Below are 23177 nucleotides of genomic sequence, written 5' to 3'. Positions count from 1 at the left end.
GTATATCCTGGTTTGGAACATTTTGCATGCATATGGCACTTATGCTGTAATGTTTTGAAGAACTTCCATAGGAATACTGAAGATTTGAAGAAGCTATTTTTTACAATGGCAAAGGCTTATACAATACAACAATTTGAGGCGATTATGCAAAGAATAGACCAGATAGATCCAAGAATAAGAGATTATTTATATGATATCGGTTATAGCAAGTGGTCAAGGGCGTATTCAAAATGTAAGCGAACATGGACCATGACTTCAAACATAGCCGAATCTTTGAATAATGTTAACAGGATAGCAAGGAGGTTGCCAGTGATTTCACTTCTTGAATTTATGAGGGTAACAGTTCAAAGATGGATTCATAAGCACAATGAGGAGGCTACAAAAACTAGATCAGAGCTTACAAAAAAATATGATCTTGTGCTCCATAAAAGTATTGCTTTGTCTAGCAGTATGAGGGTATGATTTTCCCTTTATTATTTATTATTTAAATTTATTAATGTATTAAATTAGTATGATTATTGAATTAATTTTGTATAAATTGACAATTAGAATAAACAATACCATTTTTTTGTGACTCGTTTTTTTGTAACAGTATTTTAATGAGCAATATTTTTGTGTGTTAGGTAATACCATCAACAGTTGATATGCATGCTGTTGTTGATGGACCAAAGCGGTACATAGTAAATTTAAACACTAAGATGTGTAGTTGCGGAAGATTTCAAAATGATGAGATACCGTGCGGGCATGGAATAGCAGTTCTTAGATACAGAAGACTACATGAAACAGATTATTGCTCTCCTTTTTATAGCCTGAAGAATTTTCAAGATACATATGTCATCCCTGTTGAACCTCTCCCATGCGAGAGTACATGAGATATACCAAGTTATGTTTCAGAGCCTAAATTGATGCCGCCTGGTCCAAAGAGAGCAGCAGGAAGACCACAACTGGAACGCTGGAAAGGGTTTGCTGATGTAAAATTCAAAAGGTCTAAAGTTACTTGTAGTAGATATCGTCAAGTTGGCCACAACAGGACGACATGTTCAAATTATCCTGTGCAAAAAAAATGATTATTTGTTTTGTCTTTTAGACTAATTTTTTGATTTGATATAAACATAATTGCTTTGAAATGCATTATAACTAAGTGTTTAATATACTGTCAATTTTTTATACGCAATGCATTCATTAATCATACAAATTTCATACTGTTGGAAATAAAATTTATTTCAATTTAATATATAAGATAGTGTTAATATTAGTGATAATTATACAAGGTAATTATGGAATGCATTTGGTATCCTGAGTAATATCAAATCTTTATACTAATTCATGTATACAATATTCCTACAATCAAAACATTAAAGTCAGATGCATACATCTATTAATCAGATTTCATACACATTCCATCAAAAATATGTTTATAATATAAAACTGGCATACCCAAAAATGGTATATTCGATGTGAAATATATAGCCCAAATAGTGAATCCAACTTGTATGAAGTCTGTATATAATTGGCATCCTGATAAATGGTAATTCTTTTGTAGATGATATCTGACTGGAATTAAAAATAATTGGTTTGAAATGCATTATAACTAAGTGTTTAATATACTGTTCATTTTTTATACGCGATGCATTCTTTAATCATACAAATTGCATACTGTTGTAAATAAAATTTATTTCAATTTAATATATAAGATACTGTTAATATTAGTGATAATTATACAATGTAATTGTGGAATGCATTTGGTATCTTGAGATATTAATGTAGTTTATCATGAATATTAATTTGGTTTATTCCAATCTTATTCAGTGTGTCATTCAAATACTACCTTCAGTTTATATCAAATCTTTGTACAAATTCATACATGTATTAATCCGATTTCATACACATTCCATCAAAAAATATCTTTAGAATATAAAACTGGCATCCCGGAAAATGGTATATTCAATGTGTAATATATACCCCAAGTAGTGAATCCAACTGGTATGAAGTCTGTATATAACTGGCATCCTGATAAATGGTAATTCTTTTGTAGATGATATCTGATTGGAATTAAACAGATGATATTATATATCATCAAATACTTTAACATAAAAAATTGTCCAAAAGTTAAAAAAAAAAAATGTTGTTCTAAAAAAGTAGAAGGTGCAATAGACTATATCTTATTTCTTGTCCGTTGTCTTGGTGTAGGATAGTTGGTGGTATCCAGAACATGTTCTTTTGCTATGCGAGGTCCACCAAATTTGCTAGCAACCGTACCAGTAACTTCACTCTCACTGATCGCACCATCCTCATTCTTTGTTTTTCCATAATGCCAAAGGATTGTGGCATACCTTTGACGATGGTACTTTGCATCGATATCAATAGAACGCATATCAAAAACATCATTACTGATGTATTCAGCAAATAGACATGTGTACAAACCACAATCACTGAAAAAATGAAAAAAATAAGAAAGAAAAAAAAATTTAAGAAATAAATTAATTTAACTCTTTTCTAATGAAATCAGTTTAAGTATAAAAATACGTACTTTGAAATATCTTCTTGTTGAGGAGCATGCATCATATGCTTGATATCAAGTGGGTCGGATTGAGACTTGTGTACATATTTAGGGAGTTTATTTGCATACAAATCAAGCCTTTTACCATAAAATCCAGTGCTCGTCAGAAATAGTGGTATCATTGTTGCAAGTTTACCAACTGCTTCATTTACTTTCTTGGTGTGAACAGCTCCTCCCTTCATTGAGTCGTATACATGTAGACATCTAAGCTTGATTCTGAATACAACCAAAAACCAATGAAATTTCTCACTAATATTGACAGGAATAATGACATTGTCAACTTTGTCCCAAGGAATGTTGGCAAGCAGTTTGAATCCTCTAATGCACTGTCCAACATCATGGTCCGGAGAAATGGATCTCATGTCGCAATTTGACTCTCTCCATTGTTTCTCAATGTTATCAACCCACGTCATAAACCAACAATCAACCGTACTGTATGATAGTGGTATGGGAGAGTACTTTGCCTTCTTTCGCAGATAATACATAATGGTATTAACATGCTGTTAACATTTAAAAATACATTAAAAAATGTTTCATATATATACAGAATGTTCATGAAAGTTTATTTTTATTCCAAATTAAATCAAAAATCATAACAAATGCATACATGAACACTGTATACCAAGTTTATTCAGAAATCATTCAATATGCATACAACATGGATATATATATTTTAAACAGAAACTACAAATATAAGTACAAAAATAAGGAATACGAGTTTTAAATTGACATTTATAAAAGGTTTATATATAAGACTTACCCCGTCTTCCCAAGGCCTGCCAGGTTTAACCATTATGTTGAAAAAATCCTTTTCTGCAACTTTGACAACACCAAAGTCCATTTGAGGTTCAAAACTATCTTTGAGCTTTGAATAAGCAGATTTCCTGTGAACAGTAAGAATATATTAAAAACAGTGTATACAAATTGATTGGATAATATTGAAAGAAAAAAGATTGCTTTATTTTTTATTTATACATATACCTGCCACGCCTAGATGAGACATCTTTGAAAACCCATTTGTTAAACTCATCGATCAACTCAGTTGAAACCTCAAACCCATTGTGACTTTCAAACGGATGTTTAATACGAAATAAAATAGGAACTCTTCTTGAACTGCTTTCGCCTTCTGACAACCGAATATACGGAGATGTGTCATACTTGCCGGGGTTCCTATTTCTTGGTTGCACATCTGGGGTTGTGTTAGCATTGAGAATTGGATCAAGTGCAACAATCTGTGTCATAGTAAAATCCGGATAATCATCCAATGTTGGTGGTTTTGTATTTGATGATCCAGGTATATCAACATTAAAAACAACACCAATTGTTTGGTCATTTGACTTCTGAGCTTCATCTATATATTTTTTAAAAAAATGTTAAACAAACATTGAAAGTGAATATACATATCATAATAAGATTGAAATGCATACCATCCGTGTTTGAAGTATGAACGTATTCTCTCATTGAAACTGAAGGTTGATCCATTGGAGCTTTTTCAGATTCTTCAACATGTTGACGGGCATCATCCTAATGGATGACGTAATATAAAATTCAATCATAAAATAATGCGAAAAACTGTCACATATAAAATTTATACAAGATTAATACAGAAGTTTAAACAAACAACAATAACATTTCACTAATGTTGCCTTCACATATTTAATACTGTATTAATACCAAAATTGAACCAACATAAAAAATTGAACAATAATAGTCAAAACATTATTAATACAGAAAGTTAATAAACAATTTATAACAGCACTGACAAAACTGGAAAATCATACCAATTTAATTCAAATATTAAACATACAAAAAATGAAAATAATTAAACAGGCATAATCTGTAGAAATTGTAAAATCATGCATAGAATTTGGTCATACCAAAATAATACTAACTTAAGTCTAAATTCGTACATCTCATATTTACTTACACATACACACTTCGTATAATGATACACCAACTGTTTCAGATTTTTAACTTGTAAAACCATTTAATACCTGTTGGTGTGTTGCTTGTGATGGTTGACCTCTTGAAGACCTAATCTCCTCAATTATCAACTTTGTAGAATTGTCGACATATGCTTTCATGTCGGTCATGTGCTTGTCAACCTTATCAATAGATGTATACATATATGTTAAACAGTAAAATATTACAGAAACATAAATAATAAAAGTTAATTGATACAGGGATTGAAAAATAACATTATCTTTCAGTTCTTTCAACTCCATCCGAACCTGTCATTAAACATTGAAAAGGTGTATAAAATCTTTGTAATATGGTTAAAAAAATATTAAATCATAATTTTTAATTGTATATCTCCGCAATTTCCTTTTTCAACTCTACATACTTTTCGTCAAAGTCAGCATCGTGCCTTTCTGATGTTGCTTGATTTTCTGTCTCATGTTGACTAGAAGATTGATGCAAATTGATCTGATCCATGACATTTAACTCTTCTTCAGTAAGCACTATGTTTCTGAATTTATGTTGTGATAACAAAATAAGATATGAGAACTAAAATTTATAAAAAAAAATGTAATAACTTAGAATTAGTAAATGACAATAACTAAACGATAACCTGGTTGCCATGTGTTCTGAAAATTATATTCTTTAGGTCATCGAAGAAAATACTCTCATTCGATGTCTTCCAGTTGAGAATACGCGGTGTGACATTTGAAGCACGGATAGCAACTGAGTTGTCAAAAGGATGACAACACTCATAAAACCAAACCTGCAATGCTATATGGAATTGACTGAATTTGAATGACGTAGGATTCTTTCCCAATCTACGGCTGCAAGCTTTGAGAGTTAATCTAAAACATTCATTGCCCCATGGGAAGTTAACATATTGACCGGACTCAACCAAATCAAAATACAATTTAGGAATGGTTGTTTTTTAGGCCTCCGAACCAGTCAAAAATGAAGTAATGAAGTACAGAATGCCAATTTTTAAACGGTCTTCAGTCTCAAAAAAGTTAGCATGTTTAAACTTATTGAAGAAGTCTAATTTGGGAACTTTAGTCATATCCCCAAAATATTTTAAGATAATTCTATTGGGAATATACGGATCTGAAAAAAAATCAGTAAGAAGTCCACATTTAAGACCAGTTATCGCAGCAAATTCCTTGATTCCAAAACGTAATTCTGTACCGTTTATTTTCACAACAAACATGTCGTCTCTGACATTTTCAGATTCAAGAATCATCAAATGTCGCAATAGTTGACATTGAATCTTTATGTGGTGTATGTCATAAAATACACCAAAAGGTGTTTGTTCGAGAAATTGTTGAAACCTCTCTTGCCCAAGAAAATCCAATAGATCAGCAAAAACATTCATGTTTGTACATGAAGACCAGTGTGTGTATATCTTCCTTGCCTATAAAATAAAAATTGTTTATACTAAATTAAAACACACTTCATACAAAAGTTAATCAAGTTTCATTCCATCAGTATGTGGATACAAATATTATTCATGTTTCATACACATGCATATACATAATTTTAGTGTGTGTATATCTTCCTTGTCTATAAAATAAAAATTGTTTATACTAAATTAAAACACACTTCATACAAATGTTATTCAAGTTTCATTCCATCAGTATGTGGATACAAATATTATTCATGTTTCATACACATGCATATACATATTTTTAGTACTGCCTTATACAATATTTATAAAAAAATTCACACCAAACTTAATCAAACATCATACCATCTTCATTTGCACTGTTGCATTCATCAATCTATTTTCATAAATTTATCGAAATACGCTAACAATAATTTAACAATTTTAATACATTAATGGATAAATTGAATAATAAACCTTCTTAATAGGAAAAATCCCAATTTCATATTAATATTATTCTAAATTTATACAAAACAGAGTAATTAAATAATTCATACCATATACAAAATTAATAGACCACCCCACCAATGTTAACACACAATTCATACCATTTACCATACCAATATTGTATCAAAGTACATACAAATATTGTATCAAACATTAACCTCATATCCATACACATTTTATTCATATTTCGAACTATTTTTCACACATACAAATGTTTCAAAAAAAACAATAAGCATAATGTGATATAAAAAATCACTATTTTGGCTAATGTTGAATAAAATTAAATAAAGTACTTACCCTAACAACTTTTTTGTGTTTTTTGGATGTTGGTACTTCTGATTCCTTCTTTTTTGTTGTACTTCTTGTTGATGGTTTTGAAGATTGAGCAACTTCTACATTTGTTGTTTTTTTTCTTTTTTTCTTTTTTGTTTCACTAACAAAATCAGAATCAGATTCGGAAGGGGTTTCACAAATTTTCCCCTTCCTCTTCTTCCCCTTTTGATTTGTCGAAATCGGCCTTTTCTTTGCTTCATTTTTTTTATCTTTTTGCTTTCAACCGAGATGAACCACACTCCGCCGGAATTTCAGCCCTTTTAGGCGGAGGGGTTTGAGTTAATATATTGAAAGTTGGAACATGATCTTCATGAATATAAGTTCCTTCAACAGATCTGGCACTCTTTCGAGGAGTTGCAGTGTGCTTCTTAGACATGCTGATGATGAGAAACGTAACGAGAGTGACGATTGTTGTTGTGAGAAAGATTGGATGGACGGTTGTGAATGTGATGGTGGAGTGGTGAGGAAGATGGGAGTGAAAATTGTGAATATGGGGGTAGTGGGGTGGTGGCGTGTAATTGTGAATATGGGGTAGTGGGGTGGTGGCGTGTAATTGTGAATATGGGGGTAGTGGGGTGGTGGCGTGTAAACTGATAGGCTTGGCTGGGCGGGAATTGTGATTGGTGTATGAATTAATTGGAGTGTAACGGTACAAAAGGAAGTCTAATCAATGTAAATCCCTAAATTTTTGTAACTGATAATTACGATTTTAAAAAAGGAACCGAAATTATATTAGCTAGCTATTAATAATTAATAATATAAAAATATAAAGAGATTAATTATTTTTAAATAAACCTGTAATTAATTTTTAAATAAAGTTAAATTTAATTAATATGTTATAACCCGTAAATAAACTGTTATAAGTAAGGATTTTTTAAGAATATGTTTAAAACTTGTAATATTAACCCTTAAATGTGTATATGGTGTGATTTTTCCTAGATAGTTCGATCCTTTTTATTTTGATCTTTCTAGTAAAGTGATGGGGAGATGCGGAGCAATAGTACAAAGCGGGATGAATCTTAGTACGAAGTGGAAACTCAAGAGTGTAAGCAACTTTCTCAACTTTGGCTATGATCTGAAAACGGTTGTAGAAAACTTATTATAGGTAGGCCTAAGTGATGCTCATCAGTGTTGGGACAATGCCAAAAAAGAATAGATATGTGGTTCAGTATAGTTTTAAGTAAAAAAAAAGAAGAAGAGTTTGTTAATTATATACCATGAGATTTCAGAGATAATTGCATGTAAGGCTGTAGTTTCACATAAACCCAATTTTCAATAGCATAAATTTTGTTTCTTCTTCTTTTATCAGCCTATGATTTCATTCTGCTTTGGGCTCTCTCTACATGGAACTTAAATGACTTCAAGGTAACTTCTCAAGTCTGTAAGCTCTTATCTATCCCATCCATGTGAGAATCAAATGCCATGTAAGGTAGAAATAGATATAAAAACGTAGTATTATATATTTAAATATGAAGACATATATTTGATTTAGTGTAAACGCATGATATTTTCAACGACCCATCATCACCACTACTTCGATGGAGTCGATCAATGATACTTGCTGATCATGCTACACTTGATGTACCTTTTTGTATGCAGATTTAGATTTGTGCACCAGAGGAGCACATGGACCCACTTGATTTGGTAACTGTTTTTCAGAGGACATCTCGGGGTGAGCTGTGTAGTTGATCCGCAACACCAAACTCCCTGTATCATTCTTATTATGTCTTTATTATTCTAAACAAGTGTAAACATTATATTCATATTTTCAAAGCTCTTATACTTATGCTACTAGATTTTGTAGTTTACTTGTTATTTTTACGCTTCAGTTTATGACTTATTTATATTTCTCACATTTACTTTCCGCTTATTATAACTAAAAATAAAATATGGTTTGCCTATATACCGACTACCGAGTTAGGTGTATTAAAATTTTGGATCGTGACAACATTTGTACTGGACCATCAACATTTGACCTGCCACTCCACTCAAATTCATAATCTCCTCCCTAGCTTGCGATCTTTGCGTACGTCCACATTCTGCCATAGCTTTGCAACAGAACTCACCAAACCTTCCATCAATCGTTTGAGATGATTGCCTTCGCTGTGTAACTCTTGCATTCTCATTTCTTATGGCGAGGATTACATGCTCTAATATCAATGATACTACTTCATCAACAACAACAAATAAGAGCTTGCCTGGAATTGCCCTTGAGATTTGAGAACAACTTGCTCTAAAATCAAATGGAATCAATATGGTAATATAGAAAGAAAAGACAACTTATTGATTTCAGCTAAGGTCTTCACATAAAATGGTTAAACACAATCTTAGAATTGAACATCTTCACGTCAGCATTGATTTCTGATCGGTTTAATTTCTACAACCAGACTTCTCAGACTCTCTGTACTCGTACATCCCAGCTGGATAAACATCTTCATTTCGAGGCAGCTTTTAATCTCCACTTTTTCAGAGAAATGGAAATTCAAGAGCATGTTTCATCGGAAAGAAAGAAATGCCCCAGCTTTGATAACTCGTCGAGGTACACTTCTTCTAACAGGGAATAAAGGTTCATCAGTCATTTCTTCTCCTCCTTGTTCCTCTTCTGCGATCACTTCTTTCATTGACAAGCAGGCCTCTATGCATAGTATCCAGAGATCAAGAACACCTCTGGCCACACTGATGGAGACGTCAAGTTTCTCAATTTTTTGCACTTCAAAACTTCCAATATTTCACCAGATATGTTGTTGTTGTTGCTGAAGTAGCCAGTTGGAAGTTGGTGAAAGCATAGAGCAGTAAAATTTTACACCATGTTTCTTTCTGGTCCAATATGTGTCCTCTGGGAGATCTCCTCTTCCTCATCATCAGGGAAAGCTACTGTCGAGTTCCCAGCAGCCACGGACGTGATAGTTATTTTTGCTACTTTAACGATAAATTTTTGATAATGGAGCCATAAAACTTCTTTAAAAAATAATACGCTTTATTTAATTTTAAAACTATTGATAATACACCATCCTAAATTCGATGAAATATAAATATGAAAGAACAGGTAGATTGAAGCCTTTCAACAAAAAGTGACAATACACGTAAAATTGAGCATTATTTAAAGTAAATAAAAATGGATGCACTGTATAGTTTTATTAGATATTACATCCAACGAGAGAATCACAAATATTTCTTGACATGTATTTCAAAGAAAATCATATATAAAGTTTTAACAATATATATATAAATTATATACTTATATGTCAGTTTCGTTCAATTTTTCATTACTCATACCAAACGGTCAAACCAAGCCTAGTCGGCCTTTTTTTTGACGGTTTGGTGCAGTTTTTCAGGTTGGTTTGAGCACCCCTAATGTTCACAATCAACTCCTTTACAAATATTTAGTGAATTTCCTAATAAACAGGTCCTGAGCAAAAGCAACTGGATTTACCTGAGCCCATAGGTTACAATGTAGATCCACTTCTGCTTGTTACCTCTATCAGCATAGGTATCAGGTGATGTTCAAGCTAACTTGCACACACTTTGATTATTTCATCTAGTGCTTATTACCTTCCTAGCTTCAAATTCTTAGACAACGCTAGTTTTTGCCATCACTAGCTTCGGCTCCGTTACCATCACAAGCTTCTTGTTCCTGGGAGCAGAGATTGCAAAACAACAGAGATGATTACCTTAGTAAGTATAATTGTTACTTGAAAGAAATGAAGAGAATGCTGATGCTTTAGATTTCTATTTGGAAATATTAGGGCAAGTAAAAGAAAGTTGCTTCAAGTGACACATATGAATAAGTATCTGAATAGTACTACAACTATTTAGTAGTTAAAATGGAAAGAGAGCACCAGAAGAGTTGTGTATTAATGCATGAGACAAATATAATTAGTTATACGACGGAGTACAAGACAAACCTTCAAAATTGAAGAGCTGTTGTATCGCTTTATTGAGATCATCTTTCACCTCAGCATAGTCCACAATCAGTCTTTCCAGATTCTGTGTACTCACAGATCCCACGGAAAACGTCTTCATTTGAGGGCAGCTGTTAATCCTCACTTCTCTGAGAAATGGAAATTCAAGAGCATGCTTCGTCAAAAAGAAATGCCCCAGCTTTGGTAGCTCTTCGAGCACCAACTTTTCTAACCGGGGAAATAAGGGCTTAGTAGTCATTTCTTCTACTAGTTGTTCCTCTTCTGTGATCACTTCTTCCATTGATTGGCAGGCTTCTATGCTTAGAGTTTGGAGATTCAGAACACTTCTGGCCACTGATGGAGACATCAGGTTTCTCAATTTGAGTAGCAATATTTTAAGTTTGCTGAAGTAGTCAGTTGGAAGTTGATGAGAGCATAGAGCAGCTATGCTGTTAGCCCCATTAAGTTGTAGCTCCTCCAGGTTGGGACACAAAACCTACAAACGTTGAAGGCTTTGTATTTTTCATAAGGGATGAAAATTCAATATAGATTCAAGTATAATCAAGAAATGAACCATATCTCATCTTACATCAAGGTAACAGGAAGTGAATAGCTGGGATTTTTAATTCATGAAATTTACTTCAAGTACAAACTGACAAAAAGGCATCACGATTCATTGCTTTAACTTAGGTTAATCCAGGATTTGAAGTTATAGGTTCCTATAATAAGCCACAAGTTAATATACAATAATAACTGGATTCGGAGTTAAAGGTAATTATAGATATTCAGGAATTTCTCAATACGAATACATGGTAGGCAACAATACACTATTGGGTTCACGTGAACCCAGTGCTTTAAGCTAGATCCGCCTCTGCTTTACGATAGGGTTAATTTCACATATAGCAGGTCAATTTTACCCACTTACCCATTTTAACAGTAAAGTTACAGAACCAATCTATTGCTGCATTAAAGTTTCTAAATTTTACCCACTTAAAACAATAAATTTATTAAAATATTTTGTCGCATCAAATAAAAATTTTGTTTTTGACCAACTCGTTCCCTAGAAGCAAAAGTGAGTGTGATGTTCTTTAGTATTCCATCTATTTCCCTTCAGACTTTTTGTCATTGTGGTTGGAGTTTAGGGGGCCGTCTACATTTTGTTTCTGTTGCTTGAAGACATATTTATTTATATGTATGTGATCAATATTAACTACAGGATGCAGCAAACTAATTGACACCATGTCTGGTGACATAAAAGCACATAGGTCAGCAAGTAAGATTTTGATAATATTAGTGTTATAAAGTTTGTTCTTTGTTCTGTCATTCCCTTGTCCCAAGCTTCCACTTACCAAGAACTATGATAAACAGGCTGTAATTTACTTACCAAGGTAAAAAATAGATCTTTATAAAATTTCAATAATCATTGTGTAAGTAAAGATCTTTAATACTCAAGTATAATGTAATATTTTAATTCATAAAACCCCTCCAAGTACAAACTGAAAAAGATTGTTTTTCATGATATAGCACTTGTAGAATAGAAGAAGCACACCTTTTCATCAAAAAGAGGATTTGAGCCGGCGATAGAGTTGTTGTCTATAGGCCAGAAATTTTGGAACTCCGGTAACTCCCAGAAGCACAAGATTTGTAACTGAGGAAAATCAATGCCCTCAACAGTGTCACTGCAAAAGTGAGTGAAGCATTCCAGAAAATGAAGGTCCAAGTAATATAAATTGGGGAACTTCATTACTTGGACCATGTTCCCTTCTGATCTGATATGTGTCCTCTGAGAGATTTCCTCTTCCTCGTCATTACTGCAAGCTACTGTCGAGTATGACGAACTCAAGGACGGGCTAAAAAGATAGTGTAGACTACAAAATCTAATTACCTCCAGTCTTTCAAGTTTGGGGAATGGAATATTATTCTGACAGTGGATATCCAAGAGATGTGTCATTGAATCACAATCAGCTAGGAGGAGATCTTTCACGTTCTGTAGTCCATCTCCCAGCAACTTGGTCAGCACATTCTTGGAGCCATTTCCTCTTGAATGTACAAGTTCCGCTCTTCTTCAACATGCGGCAGATCCAATCACCCAATGGGGTGGTCTCAATGACGTCCAGAACCATAATCCTGTGGTAATTATCCATGAGTGAACTATCGTGGTAACTACGAACTTGTTGGCCCATATTTAGATAATACCGTGTCAACTTGGAGGAAAGGTCCAAGTTACTATGAATTACATCACCAGAACATTCCACTAATGTTAGTCCCTCTAATCAAACTAGTCTTGATAAGACCCCAGGTGAAATATTTTCAAGTGGTACTCTCTCATTCCAAAACTCTAACAAAATTAAATTGGTCAATTTTCCTATCTCCACTGGAAGCACCTCTAAAGTAGAATCTCTAATAGTGAGAATCTCTAAAGTGACAAGTTCGCCAATAATTGATATGTCATCCAACCTTAAATTAATCAGAGACAGTGTCTGCAAATTTGACAACAACTGAACAGATTTTGGGAAGGGCAAAATGGAGTCCTCATATCCACTTAGGCTTAAGACATTAAGCTTATTCATTCCAACAAAAATATCATCCTGTAATTTGAATGGCTCTTCAAATAGTTTTAACATTAGAAACTCAAGTCTTGGGAAAAATATTGGTTTAGGAAGCTCATCATTTTTTTGTGCAACAATTGACATGTGACTGTATGACTCGTAAGAAGTTTTTCTTGGGAACTCTTCTGAGTTCACACTGTGACTTACCATAAAAACATGCCTTCCCTCAGAGGCGATATATATAGCCACCTCTCGGACCACATCATGCATTTTGACATAATTTTTGCCTGAACCTTGGGATAGCAAGAAACGATCCTTCAATGTTTCTAACAGATAACACACCCTCTTTCTTGCTTCTTCTAAATTTTCAATTTCTGAAAAGATGCCAAGCCCCATTCCGTATCTAAGTAATTGTTCATGCCAGATATTACTATCTTCCTCGAACAAGGAACAAAGCAAAAACAAGTACCTGACTTCATCACTTTCCAACTGATCATAGCTTAGCTTGAGAGATTGATACACATTTTTAATCACGCCTGGGATATTTTTTGGTGTGGATTTTTGTAATTGCTTAAGGGCATCCTCCCATGAAGACTTGCTTTTACACTTCAGCGCTCCTGCAACTGTAATAATTGCAAGCAGCAACCCCTTGCATTCTTTCACAACATCTTTTGCTGTGTGATGAAGAGAAAGATCAGCTACCGAATTACCGGCTTTCTGTCTGAAAAGGACCCATGCTTCCTTTTCAAGTAAGATTCCAACTTCTATGATCTTTCAAGCCTCCATTGTTTCACAAACATCTCGGAGTCGCGGCGTTGTCAATGTTACTTTGCACCGATGGTTGTGATTGCTACCACTAGGAATTCCAAGCTTGTTCAGATCAAGAGACTCCCAGACATCATCCAAGATTACAAGGATGCTTTCCTGACCCATTAACCTTGAACGCAACTGATCTCCACGATTCCAAAAATTGTCGCCTTGTAATGTTAGACCGATTCCTCCAGCTATCTCAGCTTGAATTGTTTTCAAGTCTGGTTGTTGACTGACAGTTACCATGACAACCTCATCAAAGAACCTTTCTTTTTTGGCCCTTGCTCTTATTTTCTCAACGAGTGTCGTCTTACCTACACCACCCATACCACAAATCCCAATAACAGTGACATCCTCATCTCTCAAAGCTGCCATGACCTCTTCCTCTTTCAATTTTCTAGAGTCAAACTCCTCACCCATAGCTTCAATTTCAACTGCAGGTGGTGCAGGATAGGAGAAATCAACATAATCTTTTCCATCATTTCGAAGTTCAATCACCTCTAGTGTAATTCTCTTAGCTCTCTTGCTCAACGAGTAACGTGACTTCAAATTTGGACACCAACCACAGAAACAACCTCTTTCAACCTCAACTCTACCACGCATTACACCTTCCACATCTGAATTAATCTTAGTAACACTATTTAACCAAGCTTCAACGTCTTGTGAAATGACTTGCGAGTTTCTCCGTGCAGCCTCCGCTCTTTGCTGCACCCCACTTGTAACATTGTCCATCTTCTGAGATTCATTATCCAAATATGTGATGTTGCTGTTGTAGTAAAAGAAATACCCAATCCGTTGCGCAAGTGGCTGCATCAAGCAATCTGTAACTTTCCCCACACACAGAGATAAGAATTCCATTCTGTGTTGAAAGGGAATCTGAAAAGGGAAAGGAGTTGACTGAAAACTCTATAGTACTTTCTCACTTGGTTCATACAGAAAAGAACAGATCTTGGACCCAGTCACCTCTAAATTATGTATTTTCTCTTCCTCTGTGTTTCCCCCTTTCTTCCCTATTACTAGTTCCCTTCTCCTCAGTTGGTGAATGACAACTTCAAAATAACTAGCATACACAAACTAAACAGCAAATTGAGGTATTGTTGAATGAAAAGATGAATACTTGACATCATACTTACCTTGTTCTACAATGGCATAGTGATTACTGGAACTGAACCCTAGACTTTATCCCATTCTGCTAATTAAGTCGCTTGAACATCTCCCTATGTAGTTAAGTGGACCTCAATTTCTTCTATCCAACCCTGCTTTTATCTCCAACACTAGAAAGTAATGGCCCGTGTCAATATTATTATGTAATATTTCTTTCTTTTTTTTGTTAAATTTGTTTTTATGTAAAATTGGAGAAAAAAATTTGATGAATCTATCGGTGTGTTCTGTAAAATATTAATTTTCTATACTTGATGAGGTAAAATTTTTGCAACATATTTCCTCTAGAAAATAAGTTTTTTTTCTTCTTTTGAAATGAGGAAATGATTTCTATAATAAATATCATAACTTGATATCAATTAAAAGTTGGATTACAAGTATGTAGCGTAAGATAACCTTGCATATTAATCGTTTGTTGATATTTTAAAGAACTAAATTTTACAAGATAGTTATGTACACTTACTTTACATAATAACAAAATGTGATACATTGTATAGAAAGTTAGTTGAGATGCAGATTGAGTTGTTTTGATCTTTGATCAAAAGATTAAGACCTGATACATATGAGTGAAGAAGAAAAAATATTATTCATAAATTACAAGATTGGAAAAAGAATCAAATCACAGTTGCTTGAAATAGGAGGTATGTACATACATGAAAGCAAGTGTACAATTACTTCAATATAATGACTTAAGAACCAAGTGCAAGGCTGATAAGGCTAGGTAGATAGCTATTGTTTCCGAGGTCGGCCAAAGCAGAGACAAATTCATAAACACAAATACAAGTAAAGTTGTGGAGTTTATTCTTTAAGTTCACAAAGAAAACACAAGCACAAATCTTCTTGTGGTTCATCTAGGAAAATGACCGCAGACTGGCACTACTTTGACTTGAAGTTCCTTCATCATTCAGCTCTTTATTGGTAAACTAAGAAGTGATTGACTGTACAGAGAACTATCTCCAAACTACCTCCAATGCATCGATTAGTAAATGAAAAGGACAAACATAGTTGTTTTACACAATTCAAGTAGCTCATATATCATAATACTCTGAAAAACTATATGAGCTCTAAGGCAGTATATTGATCACAATAATCAAACTACTTTCACGGCTAGTAATATAAGTAAATGCAACAAACTATCAACCACAACTACACAAAGGCCAAGATATACATATAAATATGGTCCCAGCAAAATCTATAAAATGGAAGATTTTTTGTACTATAATGGAATAGTAGTTTTGTGACTTCAATTGTGGCTTAAGATTTATAGTCTTTTATCACAGTTTTGTGCTCTTTTAACCAAAGACCTTTTGAGGAATAGATTTTAATGCCCAAAGTAAAGACACCTTGCACATACCGAGAATCACTTCAAATGATACATTCATGAGTTCAAAAAAAAAAACTTACACTGAACCGATGTTGAACTATGTCTTGAAAGTGTCAAACACTTTAGCATGTTTTACCTCTTCTCAAATCTAACTCGAACAATGGAAAAAAATGGTGTGGGACCTCCCAAGAGCTTAGAATCAATAAGTTTAAAGGAATGATATTGCTACTTATACGCAAGTACACCAATGATAGACTTATTGTATTGATTAGACTAACTAATAGTGTATATGCAATCACTTACGGTGCTAACTTGTTTTTATTAAAAATCAACGGCAACATCGAAGACAAATTTGAGGCAAAACAGAGAAGCAAAGAGCATCTCAAATTTCTGAATTCAACAAAGACGCAATTCTTATAGTCCAACCGATAACCCTACAGATCTAAAACGGAAGAATCGAATTGGGTCTTGATTTTCATTAAATTTATGAAAGATGGAGAGAAATTTCAAAACCACAACCCAAAAATATAACCAAAAAGCAGAAAAAGATAACAAAAAACTGCACATTTCTTAATAACACAATATAATCATTTACCTATACAACAACAACGCATGCAGGAAAACCAGACAGAAAAACTTGATTTTTTTTGCTTTGCAAAATAAAGAAGAAAAGAGACAGAGCATCAACTCTCATAGAATATCCTAAATACACATTAGTTTGGCAGCATTGCTTCGTGTCTCTTCCAAAGCAGTATCAAGACACATATGCAACCTTTATTGATGAGTTTGGTAGTGTAAATGACCAAAAGACCCTTATTCTTTTAAAGATGGCAAAAATCAGTCATCTTGTTGTCTCTTCTATATAAGTAAGTAAAAGTAAAGTAAAGTAAAGTAAAGTATAATAAAAAGAAACAATTTAAATTAATTTGACGTTTTTCTTAATAATTTATTTATTAGGAGTTTATTTTAAAAAATAATTTTATTAATTATACTTTAAAAATATAAATATGACTATTAATAATCTTATATAGTTATTTAATGATATATATAATATTAAAAAATAATTTGTTTTGAATATAAAAGCTAAATAATAAAATTTTATTAAATTATTTAACTGTATTAAATTTAAACAACTTAATATGTAGAGAATAAAAATGAAAATATATAGAAACTCAATAAAGTTATCATTGTATAGGTGTCAATTGTAAAATTAAATGGACCCCAGTATACTCAATGATAGAAGGCATAGTATGTAATTTAGTAGAAAAGTGTAAGGTTTTTTCTAAAGATGTTAAGAAGGTCCAAATAATAAGGCTAGTAGTACAATTTTTTCTATGCAATACTTATCACTTTGAGAAGTTGGAATGACAAAAATATCTCACTTGCCAATTGAATGACCAATAAGCAACCTTTGAAACTCTCTCTCCTAATATATATATAAATATAAATATATAATTTTCTATAGTTTGCTTTTACTTACACTTATTCATAAAATATTTTTTCATTTTTATATCACTTTTGACATATTAAGAAAAAATAATAATTTTTTTCATGTTTTACCTTTAACATTAAAATACTTATTTTGCAAATCATTTTCTAAGACATCATTTAATAGGTAAATAGAGATTGTTTGGTGAAATATTTATATCAATAATTGTTTTCTTAATGGGTGTATCAAGTAAATTGTGACAAGTAAAAATGAACGGGAAAGTAAAACTGAAGCACTACAATTCATTTTATACAACACTCAACAGACAAGAAAATGTCATAAATGGTCCTTAAACTATTAGAGTAGGCCTAAAAGAGTCTTTTAACTATATATTTATCAGATTTAGTCTTTTAACTATTCAAAATGTTATCAAGTTTGGTCCCTTTACTTACTATTTTTAGTCTATTAACTATATACTTACCGGTTATACTAGTCCTTTTAAGTATTTAAAAATTTATCAGGTTTGATTTTTGTTTATTTTTTATATATATAAATGACTTAGGTTTATATTAACAGAACTCATGCCTTGAAATTAAATCTTTAACCCATTTTCTCATTATATTTCTCTCTCCCCTATACTTTTTTTTCAAACTATTCTTATGAAATAACATTAACCTCAACAATTTAAAATAAAATTCACGTGAAAAGAAGATATAAATCATGATTTTATTCAATAGAGGATAAAGTGAAGTAAATTATTGTTGCTAATGAGTTGAAAATACTATAGTTTATTATAAAAAGAAAAAAAATGTTATTACCCATTAGGTGTGGAGAGATTTATTTATATTTAGTAGAAATAAACAATGAGAATAGTTAAAAAACTAAATCTTACAAATATATAATTAAAGAATAATTTTAGACCTACTTCAATAGTTCAGGACCTCCTCAACACACTAATATGAGTTGTTCCTTAAATAGTTAATTCAATTCAGGTAGAAAAAGTGAAATGATGATATCTTAAGATAGAAAATTTAGAAAAAACGTGATACTCTTTATATGGAGTATATTTTTACCACTCTATTTCTCTCTTTATAGAGTTTTCTATCAATCATTTTGTTTAGTTTTACTTACTTATTCGTTATACTAAAATAGAAATATAATTTTACTTGTCAAATTTAAAAATCAAGATATGATTTATTAGTTCGTTCCTAATTTATTATTAATAATTATGTTTTAAAATATTAAATTTTTAATTTTAAAATGATGATATTATAAATTTATTCTTTTAATAATTACTTCCTCTGTCTCTATTTACTTGTCAAATATTTTCTAATTTGATTTCCCTTTTTTATTTGTCATTTTTGACAAAACAAGGGAGGACAATGTTTTTCTCTTCCTATTATACCCTCAACTTATTAACATTGAGTAAATGTCCTTGAAAAATGTAGTGAGTAAATATGTTTAAAACTATTAATTAATAGGGATAAAATGGTAAACTCATTATACCAATCATTATTTTTAATTGGTGTGTCAAGTCAAAATTTAATAAGTAAGAAGGGATTGAGGAGAACTTTTTAAGAGTATGTCAAATTAATTAAATAAAAATAAAAATAAAATTATATTAATTTTTTTAATAATAGACATTTAAATAATTTATAAAACAATCTAAATAAGAAAAGTATATTGATACCTGCTTTTTTTTGTAATTTGACTGTAAAAAATATTTCTTGAAAAAATTAGCCAAATAAATCTACTTATCAAAAACATTTTGTCAAATGAATTAGTCAAACACTAATTACTTTTTTCAAAAGCATTTTTTTAAAAAAAGAACTATTTTAACAAAAAATGGTTCTAAAAAAATCGACCGCTGGTCTAAACAAGCTCTTAATCTCTTCTAATTCTGCCCCAATAATCAATTTGTAATATATAAAATATTTTTTATTTTATGAATAAGGTTCATTTTTTTTAAAAATAATTAAGTGTATAATATTAGATAAAAAGAAAAAAAAAAGTATCATAATATTTAAGAAGTTATAATAAAAACCCATAAAGGTTAATAAATTGTATAACTTACATAAATCTCATAGTTTTAATATGAAATTACAATCTATGCCTCATTAGTTAGTTTGTAATTACATTAATCCCTTAAAAAGTAACACAAACCGGATACATAATATGTAGCTCGGATACATTAAAGAGTATCTCGGATACATTATAACATAAACTGGATACACAATATGTGGCTCGGATACATTAAAAACTAGCTCGGATACATTAAATACTGTCTCAAATACATTAATATGTAGCTCGAATACATTAAAGAAATAAGGAATTTTAGAGGTTTTTAGAAATAGAAGGGATATTGGAAATAAGAAAAACATGAGACGTGTATTTCAGTGATTTTTCCAGGTTAAAGCATACCTTTTGAGTGATATAAGTTAGTGATATTTTTTGTTGCTAACAATTAAAAGAAATATGTTTTTTTTTAGATAATTTTAAATAGTCGAGTATCTGATAACTCAAGAGTCAGGTCTCACAAGAGAAAAGATGGTATCATGTTTTTCATTTTTTCCCAGAAAACAATACCAGGAATCTATATATATATATATATATATATATAAAGTAGAAACATCAAAACGGCGACGTGGCGCTCTCTAAGGCCTGAAATTTTATTTATCTTTTTTGTGGTTTTTTTTAAATTTTTCATCACTTTAAAAGACATAAAATATTACTTCTCTCCTCATTAAAGCATAAACATTAAAGCTTCAGCTATCAATTCTTCACAATAAAATACATTTTTCTTTTTCAAAAATTCTTTCAGTTATATTTTTGTAAATGCATCACTTAATTACCATATTTAAGACATTTTATTCCTTTACTTAATTATAGAATTTGAAATATTTTTTCACCATTAACTTTTGAATACTATATAAACAGACATACAACATAACATGCATTCTACGTCTTTGTTTTGCATAAATAGATAGCGTACAAGATTAAAATTAAGGAACCATGTCCTAAAAAATATTTGATGTTTCTCTTATCCTATTACATTATCAACACACTCATTTACCATTCAAGACACAAAACACCAGCTATATGGGCATGAAGTTATCAGATATTTGTTGAATGTTACATATATATCATTGGTGAGGAGGTTGATCATATAGAGTATTTTTGGAGTTGATGACCGTCGAAGTGGTGGATTGCGGCAGAGCATGACTAACTGGTCAATGGAGTTTCACGAAATTCAAAACACTTGTAAAAGTTATATCTTGAAGTCACAAGTAATTTATATATTTTGTAAACATAGACTTATTATAAGAATGTAAGTTTTTCCTTCTATCTTCTATCTTTGTTTAATTATAGAAGAAAATGATGAAGTATTTTAGAGAGAAAATTGAGTATAAGATATTTTTCATAAAATTAAAAGAAGATAAAATAAAATCAATATAAATGATAGTTTGGGAGTAAGTAATATATAGAGACTAAAATGACAGAAGGAAATGGAAAAGAAAAAGATGCATATAATATGATTGAAATTTAAGTTTAATTTGCAATTAATGATTCATTTAATTTGTTCCATATATAGTATTAATTAATTTCAAATTGAATTTCCTTAAATTGATATAGAAAATGGCAAATTGGTTAAATGTAAAGAAATATTACTTAAAGAATTCTTATAATGTTATAAGGAGGGGGGAAAGGAGTTATCTTCTGTTAACGTGGAAAAAAAATAAAGAAATGGACGAAAAATAGAAAGAAAACAAATTGTAAAGAAAGATAATATAATGGCCAAACTATGAATTTTACAATTTGGTTGTGTTTTTTTTTATATATATTTTCGACTTTTCTATTTTTATTTCATTTTAATTGTTTCATATTAATCATAATTTGTTTCATAATTTCCCTAAATTGATATGGAATAATGAAAAATTAATCAAATGGCAAGAAATATTATTTAAGCAATTCTATAAGGGAAATGGAGAAAAAAAAAGGATAGAATGATGTTCTAATTAAGAGGAAATTTGGGTTGAGAAAGTTGTCATTTGCCATTTATATTATTTGTAGTGTAATTACAGATTATGTATGGGAGAAAATAAATATTGCATATATATATATATATATATATATATATATATTAACGTGGAAGGTGTATTATCATTATTATTATTTTCTATTTTCAATTCATCTTAATTGTTCTATATATAGTCTTAATTTATTCATATTTGCTTTCACAAAATTGATATACAATAATGACAAATTAATCAAATGGTAAAAATATCATTTGAAAAGTTCTTAAAATGTTGTGCAGATAAAAAGGAAAGAATGATCTTCTAAATTTTGAGAAAAATTGGACTAAGAAAGTTGTCATTTGCCAATTATATTAATTATATGTATTCTTTTTTCTTTTAGTTTATTTTATTGTTCCATATATAATCTTAATCTGTTTCATAATTTTTCGAAATTGATATAGAATAACGAAAAATATATCAAATGGTAAAAAAAATTACTTAAGAAATTAATAAAATGAGGAGAGAAAGGAAAGAATGATCTTGTAATTAAGAGGATATTTAATTTCTTTCATTCTCAATGTTATTAATTCTCTCATTAATCTCTTTTTTAAAACTTTCAAATTTTTTATATCATTAATGTTATCTTTTTTCTCATATTTTTGAATTTTTTTTCCTTATATTAGAATTAAAATAAAAAATGTTGAAAAAAATGTCTTTTAATAAAAAAAATTTGTGCTTCCTTGTATCACACTTTTGTTAGGAAACTATAGTACTCAATGCAATACTGATTGGTATTCAAAAATAAGTAGCAAAACAATAATTCTTGGTATTTAAAACATAAGTTACATTGAATTTAATTACATTAAAATATGAGAAGAGTAAAAGTCATGATTTGTTTCATAATTTTTCGAATTTGATATAGAATAACGAAAAATAAATCAAATGGTAAAAAATATGGATAAATAAAAAAATATTACTTAAGAAATTATTAAATGACGAGAAAAAGGAAAGAATCTATATATATATATATATATATATATATATATATAATAAGTCACAATGCAAAGATTTTTATAGTATTTAGTTACATTGTAACTATCTTGTTAGCTTTCAACCAAAAGGAGTACTTCTTTTCTATATATAATAAGCCACAATGCAAAGATTTTTATAGTATTTAGTTACATTGTAACTATCTTGTTAGCTTTCAACCAAAATGAGTACTTCTTTTAAATAATAAATATGTCAT

At 30.9% G+C, this 23177-nt stretch overlaps 1 protein-coding gene and 1 pseudogene across 2 annotated transcripts in view; both read right to left on the bottom strand.

Annotated features, from left to right (window-relative positions):
* The window catches only part of LOC125834553 (auxin response factor 8-like), a 771942-nt gene that overhangs the window by 602785 nt on the left and 145980 nt on the right, over positions 1–23177 (bottom strand). The window lies entirely within an intron of this gene.
* LOC125834552 (probable disease resistance protein At4g27220) overlaps positions 10282–23177 on the bottom strand; it is a 259136-nt pseudogene continuing 246240 nt past the window's right edge.

The sequence above is a fragment of the Solanum verrucosum genome, unplaced genomic scaffold (genome assembly GCF_900185275.1).
Source record: "Solanum verrucosum unplaced genomic scaffold, falcon-dt-bn FXZP01000287.1, whole genome shotgun sequence".
In the NCBI taxonomy this organism is placed as follows: Eukaryota; Viridiplantae; Streptophyta; class Magnoliopsida; order Solanales; family Solanaceae; genus Solanum; species Solanum verrucosum.
The sequence above is the reverse complement of the archived record's forward strand: the minus strand, read 5'-3'. Positions and strand labels throughout refer to the sequence as shown.